The 22674-nt window shown below is 39.6% G+C and overlaps 1 long non-coding RNA gene across 1 annotated transcript in view; it reads left to right on the top strand.

Annotated features, from left to right (window-relative positions):
* LOC131424283 (uncharacterized) overlaps positions 1 to 21838 on the top strand; it is a 157615-nt gene extending 135777 nt beyond the window's left edge. The window contains exons 3-6 of the long non-coding RNA XR_009227050.1: positions 10901 to 11072; positions 11637 to 11712; positions 11796 to 11998; positions 15113 to 21838. This is a non-coding gene — a long non-coding RNA (uncharacterized LOC131424283). The remainder of the gene's footprint in view (positions 1 to 10900; positions 11073 to 11636; positions 11713 to 11795; positions 11999 to 15112) is intronic.
* Positions 21839 to 22674: the final 836 nt, after the last annotated feature.

The raw sequence follows: 22674 nt of genomic DNA, 5'->3' as shown, positions 1-22674 counted from the left end.
TATTTATGTTCTATGTATATAAAGGTACCTATTTACAAGGATATGTATGTTTGCACACATAAGCTATGCTGCTGCATTAGTACCTAAATTTATGTGTGTAATATGTAATGGGTACATAGGAAAGAAGAGTAAACAAAACAATTGGGAGTGAGCTAACACAGAAATAAAAGAAACTTGATTTAGCTTTTCATTGCTGTGACCAAAAGAACTGACAAGAACAACCTGAAGGAGTTAATGTTTATTTGGGCTCACAGATGCAGAGGTTCAGTCCATGGTTGGCTGAATCCATGGCTTGGGCCCAAGGTGAGGCAGAACATCATGGTCAGGGGGTGTGACAGGACAACAACTCAGGACATGGCAACCAGGAAGCACAGAGGAGTTCCACTCACCAAGGACAAAAAATAAACCCCAAAGACACACCCTCAGTGATCTACTTCCTCAGTCACAGCCTCCCTGTCTATAGTTATGGCCCAGTTAATCTACATTAGTGTCACAGCTCTCTTCATTTAATTATTCACTTCTAAGAATTCTTGTATTGTCTCACAATGAGCTTTTGGGGGACACTTCATACCTCCCCAGAACTGGAGGATCTGATCAATATCCTGGGCTTACATAATAATCAGGGGGGGCCTGCATTGAACCACCTCTGACAGTCACACAAAATAATAAACTTAGAAGAAGTTTCAACAATGCATTGAAGAAAGATAAAACAGAAAGATGGACAGAAGAGTTCATTAATCAGACCAACTTTCTTATCTCCCAAAGTTAAAACCTTTAGATAACCCACAAATCATTGTTCAAAGCACTAAATCAGAACACACAGAGAAAAGTTTCTAATGGGTCAGTGAATCATAATGGTAGGATAATGGTTGTGCTCAACTATGAGAGGCTGAGAGGACACCAAGTCTCAAAAAATCAATATCTACCTGAGAGACCAGGACTGAAAACATGCCTGAAAGACTCGATGATCAGTGTGCAGGTCTGGAGCTCCTGGGCTGCACCAGCCAGCCCACACCCAAGGACTCTGGGCCTAGACCTTGCAACTTCTGCAGCCTGAAGCTACATCGTTCTTTTTTCTTTTCTTTTCTCTTCTTTCTTTCTTTTTTTAATGGTTGGTTCTACTAATATCATTGAGACCTGAAATCTTAGAAAGAAGGCCTTGGAAATAAATGAGGACAAATTCTGCTGTAAAAGCAAAGATAAGGAAGAATCCATCTCAATTGCTTTAAATGCTTTTTTGGATTTTGCTTTGTTTTGTTTTTTAACTATTGATCTTTTATTGACATTTTTGTTTATATTATCTTTTTTCTTTCCTCTCTTTAATTTTAATTTGTTATATATGACAACAGAATGCTTTACAATTCATATTACACATATAGAGCACAATTTTTTATATTTCTGGCTGTACACAAAATGTCACATCCTTTGTGTCTTCATACATATATTAGGGTAATGATGACCATTGCATTCCACTGTCTTTGTTTTTAACTGGGGATTGAACCCAGAGGCATTCTTCCACTGAACAACATCTCCAGCCTCCTTTTAAAATTATGAGACACAGATTCACAAGTTGCTGAAGCTGGCCTCAAACTTGCCATCCTCCTGCCTCAGGCCCAAGTAAGTCACTGAGTTTACAGACACGCACCACCATACCCCACTTCCATTGTTCTAGTCCTATGTTGAGCAGTTTTGTAAACCTGAAAGGTTATGTTTTTGTCTGATTTTAAAATTTTTAATGTACTACTGGGAGGTGGATACTAGGTAGTTAACCCAGTTATGCTTTACCACTGAGCTACTTCCCCAGCCCTATTTTATTTTTTATTTTGAGATAGGGTCTCACTCGGTTGCTTAGGGCCTTACTGTTGCTGAAGCTCACCTCAAATTTACAATTCTCCTGCTTCAGCCTCCCAAGTCATTGGGATTACAGGTGTGTTCCACCATGCCCAGCCTTTAATAATAATACCATTAAAGTTATGTTTTTAATTGCTTAGAGTGCTTAAGTAGATGAATATTATTGAAATGGTGGGGGGGGTTTATTTTTAAAAGGAAGTTTGTAAATAGTATGTGAATATTTAATACAATTGTTTAATTTTTTAAATACTAAAAAATTTCTGACAAGTGAAGGTGAATAAACTATTATCCAAAGTTATCATAAACTCTGTTTTAGTATGAATCTGGAATGTCTTCGCCCATAGCTCATGTGTTAAAAGTTTGGTCCCCAAATGGTGACAGGTTGGGAGGTGGTGGAAACTTAGAGATGGTTTGCAGTTGGAGGAAGTGGGTCCATGGGGCCATACCTAAAAAGGTATCCCTGGCCCTCTCTTTCCTCTCTCCCTCCCTCCTTCTTAGATGCCATGAGATGAGCAGCTCTGCTCTGCCACATGCTGTCCACCATAGTGTTCTGCCTCACCACAGGCCCACACTGATGGGACCAACTGACCATGGACTAAAACCTCTGAAACTGTGAGCCAAAACAACTTTTTTCTCCTTTAAGTTATTTTTCTCAGGTATTCTGTCACAGCAGTGGAAAGCTGACTAACAACATATCTTTCCATACTCAAAGGCATCTATGGAGATGGATCTATTCCTTCTTCTTTATTCTAAAACTTATGTGCAGTTGTCATCATTTTTACATTTTATTAAATATAACTTATTTTGATAATTTTAATTCAGTCCCAAGTAAAGTCTTATGTAAATTGGCTTGAACACCTCATGCATCAGAGCTTATGTACCAGTTAGCCTGGAATAGCTCTTCCCACTGATTCTATTTCCAGGACTTCCCAAATTGATACCTTTTAGAGCAAGAAATAGGGAAGGACAGAGCAAGGACTTTGGGATTTTTTTTTTAAGGAGAGAAGGGTAAACAAATTTGTCAAAGTGTCTACATGAAATAGACACTGTTTAGATAACTGAGTCCTCCTCCCCCTAAGTAAGGGGCACTAGCCTGTGAAGCTGCAGCAATGAAGTATGAAGATGCCCCCAGTAACACTGCTGTGGCTCCCGTCCTCTACTCAACAATCCCTCTCAGAGGGCCAGTGTTTAGGAAATGGAGCTGGTGCTGTGGAATTTTCAGTGAGTTATTTTGCTTTCCTTTGTCTTAGCTTACAGAAAATAAACTGCAACAATATGTTTGTATTACTGCAAGAATAAAATGAAAGAGGATGGGATTTCTCCTTTAAAGGTATCATTAAAATGCTATAAAATGTAACACAGGGGACATAGTAGTAGAAGTGAAGTCACTAGAAAGAAAAGGGATACATAAACATCTAAGATGAAGTAAGCATTTGGAAGATCATAAAGTGATGTATGTGTGACATCGATTAAAGATCTTATGTGATGTCTTAAAAAAATAACAACAGCAAAGCTTTATTTGGAAGGAAGAAAACCGGGGGGAGGTTCTTTCTGTTATAAAGAGGAGTTCTTTCCTCAGCAAAGGCAAGCTTACACTGTTGGTCCACTCCAGACCTGATGAGCAATTTGAACAGGATGAGAAGTGGTACCTGGCCCCTGTGTCCCTGCCACATGATCTGCACCACCCTCCAGTCTCCACATAGAGGGCAGAAGCCCAGGACCCAGCTTTGCCATGCTCTCACCATAAAACTAGATGTCCCTCTCTCCAGGGACTGTCCCAGAGTTTTCCAAGCTAAAAAGAGATCTGCACCTATAATATAGAGCTCCCGCTAAGGCTGGTAACCACCTGATCCTACCTTCTCCTTAGGATGCCCTGGTTTCCTTCCCTTTACTGAAAACCAGATGAGGAAATTAAGAATTCCCCTAATGTTTTCCTGGCTCTGGATTTACCTGAGCATGTGCTACCAGTCCAGAGAGACCTGCTCATGCCTGGCACTAGACTGTCACTCCCCATCAGTTCCATATACACTTCTGACCTTTAGCTTTTTCATCTGCACCTTGACCTTGAACTCAGCTTTGTAGGAGGTTCTTGACATCAAAGGAAATTACCACCATCTTTTTAATTATCTTACACAGTTTCTAGCACCTTTTAGCAGTTTAAAAATCTACAGCTGCATTGGGAAAACATTTTTGCAGAGGTAGATAGTCACACAGCCACCCCACAGAGTCCTCACTCATCCCTACAGGGAAACACCTGTACATGGAGAATTTGGCGGTCACCTCTGTGATAGTCCCAATCTAACTAGTCCATAGGATGCCCAGATATTAGGTCACACATTATTCTGGGTGTGTCTATAGGGGTGGATTTTTTTTTTAATGAAATTAACTCATATTGTAGACCAAGTAAAACCACTTTCCCTCCTTCCATTGGGCCCTACCCAATCAGGTGAAGACTTGAGCCTCAGCTAGTAGCCGGGAAACCCACCTGCCTAACTGCTCAAGTTAGAGCATTGTTCTTTTCCTGCCTTCAGACTTGAATTGAAAAAAATCATCTCATCTATAGCTTTCAGAATGGAACTACACATCAACTCCCTGGGTTCCTACCTTGCCAGATCTTAGAACTTGTCAGTTTTCATAAACATGTGAGCCACCCCTGCCCCAATATGTGTGTGGGGGTGGGGGGTGTATGTCTCCAGTTTTTTAAGGAGTTCCTAATAATGTTTATAAAAATGAAATATCTGGGATTTGTTTAAATCTTTAGTTTAAAAAAGGAAAAAAACAAGCAAAATGAATTAAATATCATAGAATCTTACTAAATGAGCAATGCTAAAATTTTCATAAATTGGGTAATGGATATTTTGGGGCTCACTGGAAACCAAATACATATTTGATATTATTCATAATAAACTGGATGCAGTACATATTAAATATATATGCCACTTTGTGCCTCATCAGATTTTGCTGTTTTTATCAACATAAGCAGTATTGTTGTTGAGCATCCAGTGCCCTGCATGTAGAAAAATGAAGCTGTAAGAGATCAGCAGGAGGAGGGATTAGTAACATCCCTGATGCCTTGGTCTTTTTTGAGATTCAGAGTAGGAAACAGTTCAGTTTAAAAGGAAGAGAATGAGACAGTTGTTGGCCAAGTACAAGGGGTAAGTCATTGCTCCCCTCACCCCTCCCCCACCGTGTTAGTTTAAAAATCAGGTAAAACAAAGATGACTCTTAAATTGGGTATCATCCTCATATTCAGCACTCATGGAATTTCTTGGCAGGATCAATTGATTTAAGTCAGACAGAAGTCAGTCCTGACAGAGGGCAGTGGAATTCCTTCCCTAACCCATATCTGAAATATGCCCTAAATGTTTCCTCCAGAGCCAATATTAAGAGGATTGGCTTCAAGACACTTGCATCAGCACTGTAAGGACAAGTTTTCTCTCAGGTGAGAAAGACGACAGTATCAATGGAAAATGTACACAAATGGACCCTATGTCTGTGATCTGTCACCAAAGAAATGACTTTTACAAATCACTTTCTCTCTCCAGCTCTCTCCAGGGTTCTTGCTTGTTGTGTAACAAAATGGGATGGTATGAGAATTGTATAGTCCCTCCTGCCCAGGCTCTCTTAAAGCTCTGTGGAGACAGAGACCTTGTCACGCTTATTCACCATTCCATACACAGCATCCGGCACAGTTCCTTGAACATAGGAGTCCAATTCACATTTAATGAAGGGAAACATTAAATATAAAACAATTAGTTGGATTTGGGCATAACTCCAAAACTTTTTTGGCCAGGAGAATTTTTAATAATTGTTTATTTCCTTGCCCTGTATCTTTTCATGTTTAATCTCCTTTCCCCTCAAAAGAGACTCCGGAATAGAGAATGGCTTGTATCGAAATATGACCACTAGATGGCAGAACGAACCCATTGCAGAATCATCCCCCAAAGCAGAGCCCCAGGCCAGCTGTTCCAACTGAGGCTGCTCAATTAAGCCCACCATAAATAGTTACCACAACCTTGGCTGGTGTTTTTCACTACATGCCCTTCTTTTGTCACTGATTACAAGAAATCTATATGAGTTTTACTGTTAATGGCAACATAAACGTTCTGCTGTTTTAACTCTGGTATACTGAAAATGTCTTTATTTAAAATTTTGCTATTGCTATCATGTATTTTTTCCATTCATTTTGACTTTTTTTTTAATACTACATAAAAAATTTCATTTGTCTTGGTTACTGTACTGAGTTTTTGTCACTCAAGACAAGTTTCTTGCTCTCCTCACCTTAGCCTTCTATAAATGAGACTGCTTCCAGTGACCAAAAGAAAAATCTTACAGAGACCAGGTAAGAGACACTTTAAATGTCACATTGGAAAACTCAAACACAAACAGAATCTCAGTGGTAACAAAGGTTTGGGAAATGAATGATAACACCAGTCCTATAAATCCCTGTTTCCGGGACCTTACTAAATGACAACATCCATTAACAACTGTAGATGGCTCCTTCTGCCTCTCTCTCTTTATCCAGGAACTTGGAAAGCTCAGTTATTGCAAGGCATAGAGGTCAAAGGATGGGCAGATTACAGGATCCTCTTGGGGCTTTCCCTAAGGCCCAGTCACAGTCAGACCATGGGCACCTCCCAGGCTTCTTTTCTGTGCTGGTGAAAGCACTCACTGTGGGTGAGGTCAGGGACAGGGTCTGTTTGCTCACTGAGGAATCCTGTACCTGGTACCCTGGCTTTGCTCCTCCAGTCTCACTCTGTGCTTCCTTCTCTCTGGCCTTGGGAGGCCCATCACCAGAGCCTCATCACCTGGCTCTGGTACCATGGTCCGTGATTTTATATGCAGACTTGACCTTCAAGGTCATTACATAAGTATCCCATTTGTTGTAGTAGAAAGTAAAGCAAATTTTATCAACAATGTCAGCCGGAGTTATAACTTTGAAATATCCTGATTGGTAGTAGTCTTGGCCTGGGAAGAGCATTCAGGGGAGGGATGACTACTGGTTCCAGCCACTGCATCAGCCCACGAGACTTCATAGTCCCCCACACCTTTATAAGCAGTCCCCTGATTTGTAAACTCTCCTTGAATTATCTCAGTTCAATTGTGCCTTTTGTTTTCTATGGGTGCCCTGACTGACAGACATCACAAAAGCCTAACAGTACCTGGCACATAGGATCTCAATTTGATAAAAGTTATTGATTTGAATGGGTTGAAAAGGGGAAAATAAATAAACCCTCATGTAGAACTAATATGAACTAAACTCATATCAAGGCGCACCTTAGAATCAGGTGAAGCAGGGTGGGTTATGTCAAGAGAATGCTCTAAGGGGCATGTGTTCTGGGAAGATGTAGGCATATCAAGTGCATGGAGGCGAGATATGTAGACCTTGGATGGGACACCAGGTACAATCACACTGGGCCATTGCATTTGAGGGTGCATGGGCCACCAGGTGCTACATCTTGTTCCTCTTGTCCAAGATCATTGAAATTTAATTTTGAAATGTTTGTATAAAAACATACCAAAGATTTTATGAAAGTTCTGATGAAGCCATCCCCATTCAAGTATAATAATCTTGTATATTCAAGTATAATAGAGTCAAGTATAATCTTATAAATTCAAGTATAATAATCAACCCCTCTGATTGAGTTGTCCCAGTTTCTGGAATTTCTAGAAACTTCCATGGATATGTCTCCAATTTTCAATGACTATGTGTCCCTCAATAACATTCTATGTATTGCTTTATCCTGGTTTCATTCATATATTTATTTTAAAATACCTATGGAAAACTAAAATACTCCACAATTATTATAATAGCTGGAGAAACAATATTGAGAAAGATGGCAACGTCCTTGATTCATAGAAGGTAAGTTCTATTGGGACAGACAAGATAACATTCAGCTAAACCATCAGGGTAGTCAACTAATTGAACACCTTCAATGTACCAGACATTATTCCAGGCTCTGAGGACATAGAACTGGATGAAACACATAGACTTGGTTTACATACTAGGAGAGTAAATAGAAACGAGCAAGGATAAGAATTCACATCTATGTTTGTGATTTACACTGGGTTCCTTAAAATATAGAACTTGAAGAAGAGCTTATGGCAGGAATAAGGGAGTGGGGTGAAGTGGGCCAAGGAGAAAACACACAGGGATGGTTACCAAGCTGAGTATGGCTTCATCAAAAGCACAACTGTGTCCAGTTTTGCCTCAGCAGACATGAGGGAACAGGGTGGTTACTTCAGAGGGCCTCACTGCTCATGGAGGAACACACCTTGCTGTCTGCCAAGATGGTGGCAGAGCTCAGGGAGCCTGCTCTCAGGCTACTCAAACCCTCCCCCCTTCTGTGGCTCTCCGGAATGTGGTGGGTGCCAGGTAATCTTCCTGGGGACTTCCAGTGGCCATAAAAGTATGGTGTGATGCATCCAGGGAGGTCCAGGGGGTAGTTAGAAAGCATTACATGTCATGAGGACACTAGGTAGAGAATGGTATAGGACATATAAGAATGGCAAAAATTTGAAATGTTAATGAGCAGGCAGGTAAGACCCTCTGAATAGGATATGATTACTGGGTTAAGTATTTGAAAACATGAGAGAGTGAGCCCAGAGGGAGAAAACTAGGTGGAGAGAAAGAGAGCGGTCGGCCAGTGAGTCTGCAGGAGATGAGCTGTGAGAGCACAGGTGCTGAGGCCAGGGAACCAAGGAGGCTGCCACAGAAGCTACTGGGAAGGGCCTGGGAATCCAGCCAAGAAGCCAAGGTGACTTGCACTAGACCAGAAATGGCAGAAGTACCCTGAGGGGGTCAGACCTCCCATGGACTTTTGAGTATTTGATGGGAAATACATGTGGGTAGAAGAGAGAGGAAGACAAGGAAGACTATGTTTCTGAAAGGCTGGAGCCACCACTGACCTTGACATGGAAATGGGAAAAGTATGTGAGGAGCAGCAGAGAGGCCTCAGAAGTTCCATTTTGGAACTTCAGGTTATCACTTGTACAGACAATATGCAGTTCAAGGGTGAGTGAAGTCCTCACTGGAGATGTGATTATTGAACCTTTTAGGAAACAAATGGTTATTAAAACCAGAAGTCAAATAAGATAATTTCAGATAGGGGGAAGTTTGATGAGGAGAAGTAAATAGAGTCAGGAAATCAAAGGTCCTGCCAAAGGAGGGAGCTGCCTGGGGAGGAGCGCAGAAGGCCACTCTGCACAGGTGAATGGCAAGCTGAACTTTGAAGAATGGTGTCCCACTCATAATCCCACATATAAGACCCTTGGAGAAAGGTAGTTCCAGGTTGGAAGTTTTAGGTTTTAGAAAAAGCTACAGTGCATATACCTCATTGCACACAGTACCCTAGGCCCCTCCCCACCATCAATCATCCACATTGCTGCAGGAAACATTGATTGATCTCACTAAGCAGCATCAATCAACAATGGTCTTGTGTCAGAACACATTTTACCTCTACACAAGTTTGCAACAAGCCCATTTTTTCTCTTTTCACTTTTTCAATACAAGGCACTATTTTCAGCATTCATACACATTAATTAATTTGCTTCATCATTTAATCTTCCTCACTGCTCCAGGAAACAGAGATGCTAATAGTATCACCTTGCCACAGGTAAGAGGATGGAGGTGCAGTGTGTCTGCACCCTGCAGCAGCAGAGCCCAGCTCACTGGTTCCTGGATCAGCCTCTTAACTATCAAACTACAAATAGGTGCAAATGTCCTCAGGTGGAAGCAGCATAGAGTATCTGAGAAACCAACTGGCTGCAGGAAGAAGTACAGGGCCAGACAGAGCAACCTGGCAGGGTCCATCCTGTGAGTTCTTTGTGAAGCTGAGATTCCTGAGCACATGTCTTTCTTCTGCATGTTTTTTTGTTTGTTTGTTTGTTTGTAAACAAGTTAACCTGATAAATGTCTTCATAAATTCATGCTGGCTGCTCTCTAGGGAATAGGGCAGAAGATTGTCATGCTAGCAGGTGAATCAGCCACACATCTCAAATTCCTGGTCTCTGCAGCCTCAGAAATCCCTAACAGTGTATCAAGAATTTCAAGTTTGGAGAACTGTGAAGGTAGAAATCTGGAGGTCTTCTAGGTCCCAAACTGGCCATATTTAAAAGCATGACCACCCCAAAGCTTTATTTGCCACTTGCAATATTGTCCCATGCATCTTCTCTATTTCCTCTCACTCAAGTGCTTTATCCTTTGTTAACTCCACCTCTACCTTTATGTGGCTTTAGGCATCTTAGGGTTTTAGACAGTGATTTCTACTACATGGCATGATTCTCTCAGAGCCCCTTGACACACCATCTGTCTTCATTAGAAGATGAAGATGACACCATCTGTGTGCGCCAGACTATGAAACCTCAGAAAGCCATTTTCCCTGTGTCCATCTCAATCCAGTGGAATTTGGGGACCCTAGACCTGGCAAATTCCTCCGTGGGCTCCTGGAAGGAAATTTTTCTTGATATAATCATTGCTGTGTGGGATTGAGATATCCTGAAAGATATAAATAAAGATACAATACAGATCAAGGCACTTATATGCCAGGACTGAACAACGTTTCTTATCAGAGCCTCCTAAATAGTTCTCCCCAAACTGCGATCAACCACAGCATTGCCAATGCTGTGCATTTCTTGCCTCAGGCATGAACTGTCCAGGAAAGCGGCATGAGCTACGTGAACCGCTGAGCACTGGAAATGTGGCTCATCCAAATTGAGGTGTGCCGTGAAATACACACAATGTGAAAAGCTTAGTCCCCCAGCACCAAAAACTGAAATGCATCTCAATAGTCATTTTTATATTTATCATATATTCACATGATTCTATTTTGGGTATATTGGATTAAGTTAAATTTGTTGATAAATTAGTATTTTAATTTTTAAATGTAACTACAAACTGTAAGTGGGGAGAGAGAGACACACAAAAAAAAAAAGAAAGAAAAGAAGAGGGAAGGAAAGAAAAGAGGGAGGGAAAAGAGAAGGAAAAGGAAGGAAAGAAAAGCAATGTCTTCATACCATTACCTGTTTCCTCTGTCTATCCTGATTCCAGGTTTCCAGGACTCAAAGTCATTTCTGTCTTTCAAGGAAGTCCCCGTACCCTTAACTGTGGCCCAAAAAGTCACTTTTATCTCTGAGAGAAGAAATACACTATGTGCCTCCTTTGATCAGCTGTGTGTGTCCTCTGATCTCCCTGCAAGTCACCCCAGCCACATCTCATGCAGGTAGAGACTCTCCTTGTGAATGTCACCCAGAGGGATGGGTGACAAGCTTAGCTCACTGGGGCTCTTAAGACTTTTATCTGAAATAGCACAAGTAGAGGCCTGGAGCCCCCCTTGACTGGAGTATGATTCATTTAAAAATACTACTAACAGGGGAATTAATTATCTTCTTGCAGTGACTTATAAATGTATAGAAAAAAAGAATGTGCAGGGTTTTTCTGCTTGGAGTATTTCTGAATATCATTAAAGACAAGCTTTGTTTTTCCCATCTTGCTAAATATTATAATGTGCATAAATGTTATTGTATATCTTTAAATGACTGTGGATAAATTGTTAAAATATTGCACACACACCATCTGTAACAGTACCCTTAGAGAGGAAATGAGTTATATCATGGAAGAATACTTATAAAATTCTAAAGATTTGATACTGCCATTTATAAATCAAGTGTAGTTATCAAGATGTGTGGATACACATCCAGGCTGTCTTTTCTTTTGCAGTTTGCTTTTTTATTCACAGCCTTGGGGGTCTGAATTACCCCTGGACAAATGTATCTTCTCTTTTCAGGCATTAACTCTAAAGCCGGGGTTAGTATGGTCAACATCCATGGAGAAAATATTTTTTCAATCTACAACATCAAAAAGTAAGTATTTACCTAGTTAAATGTTTTAAATTACTTTTTCCTCCATGCAAGATGCCCTAAAGTTTTTTGGTTTTGCTTTCCAGCTCTACAAAGGACTTGAAGAATCATGGCTTAAGACTTTAAAGGATTGTCGATAGCAATGTTCAGCCACAAAGATGACTTAGTAGTCTCTGATCTTCTGTTTTATCCACTGATTGTCCAGAACACAGACCACAAAACTGGCTCAGCCTTAGCCTCCCTGAGCATATGATGAGAGCCATGTGTTTTCTGGACAAGCACCTCCTTGGTAAGCCCCCAGAGCGTGGACTTTACAGATTCTTCTATTAAGCCCAGGGATTTGGACAACCCTTGCAAAAAATATTGCTAATGCTTGTCATCTAAGTATGCAAGGAGAGGGCAATTCACAAATAAGCGAAGACATTTCTATCATTCTTAGGGGGCCCAGGACGGCAGAGCTTAGCACAACTGCTTGGGTCTCTTTGTCAGGAAACACTTGTGAGTCCAGGACCTGCCCTGCCCCCACCCCACACAGGGAGCAACCGCCCATTGAAGTCAAGATCAAGATGCTGGGAAAGCAGTATGTGTCCATAAAGAGAACAAAAAAGGGGACATTTCTTCAAGTAGCTAAAATTATTCCATCCCATAGTTCCTGCAGAGCCTGGCACACTGTAGGAACATAACCCTTGAAAAGCTTGTGTCTCACATAGCAGAAGAACACCTATTGCTTCCTCCTACTTTAGGTAAAGAATTCAGAGAAGGGACGGGACCCGCTAGGCAGGTCATTTTCCATTTTCAATCTCACCAGTATGCATCCTCCTTTCTTCCTTGATTGTAGAACCCTGGACAAGCATCCAGCAGATATCACCCCACTGTCCCCTCTGCTGATCCAGTCAGACACACCACCTCCTAAGGAACCCAACAGAGAGCCTAGTAACCGCTTTGAAGGTCAAGCTTTCCCATCTCCCAAAACTCCACAAAAAGACCAGGCATTATCCCGAGTTCTCCAGGGAAGCAGGACCAATGGGCTGTGCATTCAGATGGCCTTCAACTTAGTTTTTTGACTTTATGACAGTGTGAAAACAACAAGCATTCAGTAGAAAGTATACTTTAAGTTATGAATTTTGATGGTTTCCTCGGCTAGTATTATGCACTGTGGTTCTCCTGTGATTCTGGGCAACAGCGTCAAGCCATACAGTTACCAAGATGAAAGGCAGTACCTACTCTCCAGTATACTGTGTGAAGCTGAGGTGTTTGGCAAGCTAAGTTATGATGTTTAGTATACTGGGGTTATAACCTGCATTTCTGGTTTATGATATTTTCAACTTATGATGGGTTTATTGGGACATTAACCTGGGTAAGTTGAGAACCACCTGAACGTACTGAGGAATTGTAAGAAATGGGCTTGTGAGATGATGGAGGTTGGAGGTTCAAAACCCGCAGGCTGGAGACCCCGGGAAGATTTGAGACTGCACCTGGAGTCAAAGGCAGCCTCAGACAAAATTCTTCCTTCCATAGGGGAGGTCTGTCTATCGAAAGGCTTCAACTGATCTCCAAGGCTCATGCCCATTATGGAGGGTAATGTGCTCTTCTCAAAGTCTGTTGATTGAAATCTTAATCTCATATAAAACACACCCTCATTGAAACATCTAATGTTTGACCAAATATCTGGCTACTGTGGCCTAACCAAAATGACATATAAATCAACCATGACAAGCCACTCAAAAGAAAGACTTCTGAGAAAAACAAGAGTCAACCCAGGCCAGTGCCAGAGTACACACTGTCCATTCATCATTAGGAGCTGGTGGGGCTGGTCAGCTGTCCCCACTGTCATCCAGAGAGGATGTCAGCATCCCTCTTTCATGGTTGCTGACAGTTACCCAGTTCTCAGTGTCTGTTCTGAGCCTGCCCAGAGCAGGGCCACTGTGGGAAACATAAACCTCCTGAGATTTAAACAATCAACCCAAGATGGATCCTATGCCTAAAAGAAGAGCCAAAACTATGAAACTTTTAGAAGAAAATATTTAGAAGATACTATTCTTAGTAGTTAAAACCAGAAAATACTAAACAACATAATGTTTGGCTACATACATGTGTGGTAAAACCTTAAGAAATTCATGGGAATCAAGTCAGGACAGTGGTTAATCCTGAGGGGTGTGGCAGGAAATACACCAGAGAGGCCCCCCAGAGAAATTTAAGGCTTGGTAACGTCATCAGCCATGCAGGTCCCTCCTCAGAGTTCTGGGTCTCAGATTAATGGGTCCCTCCTGTAAGCTTCTAAGTGTCAACAATCTCAACTTTTTCTCTGCTCCCAAGCTTGAGCCCTGGAGCTGCTTCCCATGGCTGCTGTTTCCATAACACCCCAGTATTTCCTCTTCACCCTTCACTCACCAGCTGACAACTCCACAAGTGCCTAACATTTTTTTTTTAAGTGCTGGGAATAGACAACAATTCTTTATATTTGATTCCCTTTGTTTAAATAACTTTAGTCAGATGATTGGACCCTGATTGATTTAAAAAATTCCTTAGATTGGGTCAAAATAGCCTCTAAGTGCTCCCATTTTAACATTCTTCATAACAAATGATGTATATAACAAATATTCTTTTTTATTAAATTGTTCATCATTTCCAAGAGGAAGAGGTTTTTCATCAGATTCTGATGCTTCCCTGTTTAGAATCCTCCACTGGCTTCCTACAGTGCTGGAGAAAATACCTAAACCCCAAACCTGGGCTGAAGGACCCTCTATAACACCCACACCACTACTTCCACGGTGGAATTTGATTGCAACAAAGTTCAAGCATGTTACAAGCTTTTAGACCAATATCCTTTGGTCTAAGGATGCTTCCTTCTCCTTCTACTCTACCTCCCATATGCTTCCTTCTAATGAGACAATCCTGCGGGAATAACGAGCATAAACCACCCCAGGAGTTGTTAGCAAGAGGCACCTGCCTGCTTCATACACAGGCAGTGTACAGAGAATTCAGCTGATGGAAACACACCACTCCTTCTCATAGCAATAAATAGTATTCCTCTCATTCTAGGTATTCTAGGGATAAGTCTGCAAGAAAAACAGATATGTACCACTTCGGAGGAAATTCATTCCAATATAGGTTGGTTATATATATTCAGGTCTTTGAAGAAGACCAACATCATATAATATAACTGAAGGACATTATTTACTTCCCCTTCCTGTAACAGGATTCCCCTCCCTGTAACATATGTCATGGACCTGTGACTTGTACCTCCTGCAAAAAGATGTGCTTCCTATGTTCTTGGCATTGGGCTTACCCTTACAACTTGCTTTGGCATAGCATGTGAACAGATGTGATGAGCCCCATAACCAAGTACAATTCCTAAGAGCTCGTGTGTGTTTCTGTCAACCCTCTTTCTCTTTTTCTTCAGCCTAAAGAAAGGAATTGTCCATATTAAGATTCCTCCTTCAGTCTCCTAGGATAAAAGACACATGGAGAAGAGTAGAACCATCCTTGAACTTCAATCAACATAGAAGATAAACAAGAAACACACTTTTGTTCTTATGATCCATAGCAATTTCTGGGATCATTTGTTACCACAGGAGAGATAACAAATACAAGAAACAAGATTAACAATCTGAACAAGGAAAACTGGAAGGAGCATAAATAATTTAAGAGACAAAAAAAATTCAAGTTCATAATAAGAAACTTCAGAATATTTTGAGAAAATATATTCATAATCAAGATTACGATTTTTAAAAGTCATTAAAGGTCTTTAAATAATGTATAAAATATTATCTAAAACATGAATTTAATCAAGGGGCTATACAATAAAATCAGCATAATGGCAACCATGTGATCTAGAACAGGGGTTCTCAACTTGATTTTACTTACTGGCCACCTGATAATCTTGTGAAAATGCAGATTCTAATTTAGTAGGTTTTAGATGGGGTTTAAGGAATTGCATTTATAATTAAAAATTCTCAGGTAATTTTGATGCTATTGGTCCAAGATTCAGAATTTGGGAATCACTGTTCTAGATTCTTGCTACTCAGAGGATGGCCCAAAGACCAGTAGCTTCAACATCACCTGGGAGTTAGTTAGACATGTGGTATAGATCCTTAGCCATACTTGTGGTCCGCATCCCAGTAGCATCAAAATCACCAGAGAACTTGTTAGAAACTCAATGTTTTGGACTATACCCCAGGAACTACTGAATCAGAAACTCTGAGGGTGAAACCCAACAATTTTCTAGCAAGTTCCCCATCCATGATTCTAATTCATGCTGAAATCTGAGAACAACTGATTTAGAAATAATAGGGGATGTCTGTTTAAAACGATGTGTAACAAATAACAGAAAAGACAGGTTTAAAAAAAGAAAATGTGTGGAAAAAAAGTGAAATGAACTGTCAAAAGAAGTCAAAGAAGAGGATAAAATACATGATAGCAGTGAGAAGGGAGAAGTTTCCAGACTAAAGGACTCCTAAACATTAAGCAGGATTAATAAAATCTTCACATCTAGATGCTGGTAGGTAAATGTTCAGAGAGAGAGTTTTCAAATTGTCAGTATAGGAAACATTTTTACTCAATGAATCCCAGGCAATTCATTTACTCTTTTAATGTGTAAACTCTATAACTGAAACTGGTATTCCTAGCCTCCCACCCCAAGATGAGTAATATGAAATTAAAATGAGTAAAGATTAAAACTTCTCAGTTTCCCTCCCACATACTCTTAAAACTGCTTTAAAAACATTTCTTTGGTAAATTATTTGATGTTTTCATAGTTATTGTAGAACACTGGGATAAAATAGGCTTGATTTCAGATAAAAGTGATAGCCTAGGGGTTTGGGGTGGAGCTCAGAGGTAGAGCACCTGCCTAGTATATGCTAGCTAGGTCCTAGGTTCAATCCCCAGCACCAGCACTGCAAGAAAACTAAAAAAGTGATAACTTAATCCTTTACTTGGTGGCGTAAAAATGCTTGAATTAAATGGTATTGTGCTTTGTCACCTTTTAATATATATCTTTTAAAAATAGAAATAATTTTAACAGCTTAGTTTTAGGAAGAAGCCAATCTTGCTACAATTGTTTAGCAATTTTGAGTCTAGCAATATAAATATTCAACTATGTAGTTTACTTAATACTAAACACACATATATTAAAAGAAAAAAGTTTACAAGATTTTAGGCAACAAATTTATTCTCTGAAATGCTTTTCTTTTGATAAATCAAAGAAATTGAACAGGTTCTATTTTTAGAGGGAAAAGTTTCCAATACATAGTGGAATTTCATGACCTTTTTGCAATTTGGTTACTAACTTGTGTGACTTAATTCCAAAATCATTGAGCATTTATTACAATCCTACCTGGCTATGAGAAGGCAACTGGTTTTGCCCTCCATTAAGTTTATATTCTGTTGAAAGCAAGCAGGAAGCAAGGAAGAAATGAACTCATTATAGGTAGATGCTACAGAGAAAATGAACAAGATTCAGAGAATAACAAAAGGGATGGGGAGGTATCCTTACAAGGGGTCTTTAGTAACTGTCATATGACCCAAAAGGGCATAAGCAACCATCCATGCAAAGTGAAGGAAGAGGACAGTCCTGGCACAGAAAAGAACAAATACAAAAGTCTTGGAATGTAATAGAGTACAGAGTGTCCTAGGAAGTCAAAAGATATCAGGGGCTAGGCAAGGGAGAGGCCCCAAATGGGCAAATAAAACCAAATAGGGATCAGATGTGAACAGGTTTGATGGCTGTTGGAAGGAGTAATGAAAAACCATGGAGAGTTTCAAGCAGGAAGACACATTTTTAAATTTGTGTTTTCAAAATATTACTTGGTTACCCAGTGGAATAGCTATTATTAAAAAAAAAAAAAAGTAGCACATGTTGGCAAGGATGCGGAGAAGCTGAAATCCTGGTGTACTGCTGGTGAGAATGTGAAACGCTACAGCTGCTGTGGAAAACAGTATGACAGTTCCTCAAAATATTAAAAATAGTATTACCATATGATCCAGCAGTCCCACTTCTCTGCATTTATCTAATAGAATCCAAAGCAGTATCTCAAAGAGATATTTTCACACCCAACAGCAGCCCAGGGGTGGAAGCAACCCTACATGTCCATTGATGGATGAACAAAGAAACAAAATGTTGTCTCTACATACAATGGAATATTATTCAGTGTTGAAAAGGAAGGAAATCTTGATGCATGCTACACCATGGATAAATCTTGAGGACATTATGCTAAGTGAAATAAGCCAGACACACACACAAAAAAACCAAGTATAGTAAGTTTCCACCTACATGAGGTATCCAGTGTGTTGAAATTCAGAGATACACAGTAGTAAAGTGGAATGGTGTTTACAGAGGTGCAGGGGTGGGAGAAAGAAACAGAGAATTAACTATTTAGTGATCAGAGTTTCAGTCTGGAAGATGGGAAATTTCTGAAAATGGATAATAGTGATGGGAGTGCAACAATATGAAAGTACTCACTGCCACTGACGTGTACCTCTAAGATGGTTAAAACAGTAAATTTTATGTTAATAATATTTTACTATGATTAAAAAATGCTGGTGAACTTCAAAAAACACAATATTCTGGCTGTCACATGAATATGGATTGCAAGGGGACAAAAATGGAAGTGGAACAGCAGCTGGAAGGCAGGTAACAATCAAGTTGAAAGGAGAGTGGAGGCTGGGACCAGAAAGCAAGAGCCCCCCTCCCATTGGGAAGGCCATTTTAATAATAACTGATTTTGCAATGACAACATGAAGCAAGCATCTTCTAAAATGTCTAGATTCTCGTTCCAATGAGTTCCACTTTGAGTCTGTTCAATTAGCAATAAAAAAAAAAACTAATGCCCATCAGTATTCCATTTGTGGTATGTAGGAGGTACACACACATGGATATTGAACAGAGGACCACATTCTAGAGAGTGGGAGGGTCCCCCTGTAAGTCCACATGTAGGATTAGCTCAGATTTCCAACTATTTCTTCATGTAAGTATTACTTTAGAATCACAAGGAACTTAGATACAAATACAGATTCTGCTAAATCTAAACTTGAATACTGAGACAGACATTGAAATATTTCTGAAAACTTGTTCTTTTTATTTCAACAAATGCCATTATCAATTGGTCTTTGTGAATATTACCAAATAATGTCTTTATCGTGTAAGTGGATAGACTTCTTATTTGACCTGCATGACATGTACATATAGAAAACAACTAGTAATTACTACTGTTTACATTGTGATTTATGAAAATGTCCTTGGTATTGAATTTTGTAAATATACTTATCTCCTTCTAGTTATGTTTCTTTTTAATTTCAGGTTAAGTGCCTTTGATATGTGCAGTAGGGGTTGGGCCTCCATTTCTGGAAATGCTTGGGACCAGAAGAATTTTGGATTGGAGAAATTTTGAATTTGGGGATATTTGCATATACATAATGAGATATCCTGGAGATAGGACCTAAGTCTAAAGATAAAATTCATTTGTTTCGTGTATGCCTTATATATCTTGCTGGATGGGAACTTCATATAATAATATCTTTAGTTGCACCTTGCAGAAGTCAAGTGTGGAATTTTCCACTTGTGGTGTCCTGCTGGTGCTCAAAACGCTTCAGATTTTGGAGAATGAAGTTTTGGATTAGGAATTCTCAGCCTGTATCAACTACTTCTTGATAACTTGTAGGATGTAAGAAGAGCTTTCATAGCAAGCCTCAGGTCTTTATTTTAAAGTGATATGCAATATGTCATAACATAAAAACAGAATAATTTTTTTCAAGAATATGTCTGATAGACTGATGGCAAAGTGTAAGGTGACTACCTTTTTGTAATACCTGTGTGCAATATTATAATATATTTTTCAATCCTCATAACCTTTCAGGAGGAATTTATGTAATAAATGAAGGCTTGGCTGAGGGGCCACTTTTCACCTTTACTTTGGCTTTTCTCTCCTCCCTTCAAAACTTTGGAAAACATGTAAGCGCATTACTCAGTGAAATATTTTAGAGTATGTTATTTCATTCTGTTCTGTCCTAAAATGAACATTCTAAAACAATTCCCACTGGCACATGTACAAACAGCTTCCATTTGTGAAACAATGCCCTTCTGGATTTTAACTCTCTGACTTCCTGAAAGTTATTTCCAAGGAAACACATCTGAAATGGTGCATTCTCTTTGCTCAGATGCAATTGCTACTTCCTAATGAACTAACTTTTCAGAAATTTTTACATCTTGTTCAGCAGCCAAAGTTCTGCAAACTCTCTGTGTAACAGCAGCAGAAAATAAGAAGACAAAAGGGAAAAGGTCTCCACAAATCCTCTGTGGACCACTGTGTAACCTTGGACCGTGCATCAGGAAAATCTTGCTTCTAATTGGAAACATACTCAGCCTTAATGCTTTTGCCAGCTGGGAAGCTGAAACTCTGCAAATGTGAGCAGAAAAAAAAAATGGGCTAGATGACTTTTCAGTGGAGGGGTTTTAAAAAATGGTATTTTCTCACAGCTATTCCTGCACAGCAAATAACTCACTAGTTAAATCAACAGTTTCCAAGAACTCTAAAAAAGAAACAAATTAGAAGTAATGTTGGGAAGTTAATCTTTGATTTGTTTTCAATGAAAAAGCAATTTGCTCACTATAGGCTCCTGCAACATGAGCACCAGGAGTAGAGTTTTATTTTTCCTATATTTACTTGGGATTCCAGATTAAACCATATCACAGCTTTCAGTTTGACCTAGACCATTAAGTATATTCCATCCTTACTATGAGTCACAGTAGTCACTCTTCAAAGACTCCAATTAGAGTAATTATGTTCTTGCTTTGTTTTGTTTTGGATATCTTTGTTTTAAAATTTTGGGTGCATTATACATAGTAGTGGGAATTATTTGTCTCTCTTCTTATTTTCTGCTGCCATATACATACCTACACATAACATAATTTAATCAATCTCATCCCCTAGTCCCTTCCCTTTTCCTCTCCACCTCCTTCCCCGGGGCCACTTACTCTACTGACCTCCCTTCTATTTTTTTTTTTTTTATTATTTCAACTAGTGCCTTATAATTATATATGTACATATATATGTATATGTATATGGGATTCATTGAGGTATATTTATACATGGACGTAACATAATTTAGCAGATTTCTTTCTCCAGGACTTCCCCATACCCTCACCTCCTTCCTCCCACTTGATATCCTTTCTCTACTCTATGGGTCTCCCTTCTATTTTCATGAGATCCTCCTTTTACTATTTCTCTCACTCTCTCTCACTCTCTCCTGCTCTTCCCCTGACCTGCCCCCCTCTCTCTCTGACTTCCACATGTGAAAGGAAACATTTTAACCCTTGACTTTCTGAGTCTGGCTTATTTCACTTAGCATAATGTTCTTCAGTTCCATCCATTTAACAGCAGTAAATAACATAATTTCATTTTTCTTTATGGTTGAGTAAAAACTCCATTTTGTATATCTACTATATTTTCTTTACCCATTCTTCTATTGATGGGCACCTGGGCTAGTTCCATACTTGGCTCTTGTGAATTGCACTGTTATAAAATTGGTGTGCATATATTATGGTAGTATGCTGATTTGAGTTCTTTTGGATAAATACCAAGGTAACTATGCTTTTAATAAGTCAAAAGCAAAAGGCATTTTAGACATATGTATTTATATACATATATCTTAAAATCATTCTATTTGAAAAGACAAAATAAGATTTTTATCATTTTTACAAACACCAAATTGCTATTTTAACTTCCCATAAAATTATAATGTGAAATTCATATTCTATGATTTTCTTCAGCCAAGGTGTAGCACAGTCCTTGAAGATATCCTTATTCTCACAAAGCATTTTGTGTTTTGACATCTGAGTCACATTTAAGGAGTAAAACCGGCTCTTTCACAGCACAAATAGCTATATAAATGTCCAGAATTGTCTTATAGATTTTACAACTGAAAAAAATGCTATTTGGTTCTTATTAAAGTCATAGAAAGGTCATACTCTAGTGTATCTCAAAACTTCATGTATATATAAATGTCCTAGGAACCAAAATGTAGACACTGAAGGATTGAACCTGTCACAAAGCCTGAGAATCTGCATTTCTGACAACTTTGCAGGGAATGGAATCCACCATAGTTGATTAAATGATGTACTTAACTCAATACCTATGCCTCGATGTTCCCCACTGATTGTTGAATAAAGTAGTTCTCAAACCAGCATAGGTTGTATGATACCAGCTGGGGGAGGGAGGAAAGCATTGCTTTATGCAAAGGGGGTGGGCTGACATTTAAAACAGCAGCTGGTGAGAACTGTATCTACCCAGTGGAGGAATGGCAAGGCTTCTCCCAGCCTAAATTACCATTGTTAGGAAAGATGCTTGAGAAGATTGAGCATGGAAACTGAGAACTTCCAGAAAATAGCCTGGAAAGAACCAAAAGAACAGACAGCACATTGAGTTGTTGCCCACATGGAAAGTTACCAACGCTGGGGCAGGTGGAGGACTGAGTGAGAAGAGGCATTTGTTGAGAGGGAGACTGGCCATGCAGTGGCAGCTTGCACTAGTGGATAGTGAGGTGCCCTCACTTTGGAGCAGATAAAGGAGTTTTGAAAACAGATATTTTAAGGGAAGACTGTGCTCTTCTGCCACATTTTCCAGCCCCACCCCCAGCAAGAAGAATCTTGGGATCAAGGATAAAGGGCTGTGTCCCATATCTGAGTTTACACAACAGATAAGACACAAGGAAGATCAAAACAGCAGTGGAAGCAGGAAATTGAAGCAAGATGTGACCAGGAGAACTGTTTGCCCAACCTCTTAGAGACAATGCAAGGGGGAAAAATTTTTCTAATGTAAACAAGTAGGCTTAATGTGAATTATATGTAAATGTCTCTCATTAAGTACAGGACTTTGGGTCATCTCAGCAACTGATACTTATGTTATGTTCATAGAGAAAAGATTTGTAAAAGCACACACCAGAATGTTGACTATATTTATGAATGATGGG

Source organism: Marmota monax, unplaced genomic scaffold (genome assembly GCF_021218885.2).
Source record: "Marmota monax isolate L192 unplaced genomic scaffold, Marmota_monax_Labrador192_F-V1.1 WCK01_AAM20220418_F8-fsc00007, whole genome shotgun sequence".
Classification (NCBI taxonomy): domain Eukaryota; kingdom Metazoa; phylum Chordata; class Mammalia; order Rodentia; family Sciuridae; genus Marmota; species Marmota monax.
This window is presented reverse-complemented; position numbering and strand designations above follow the sequence as displayed.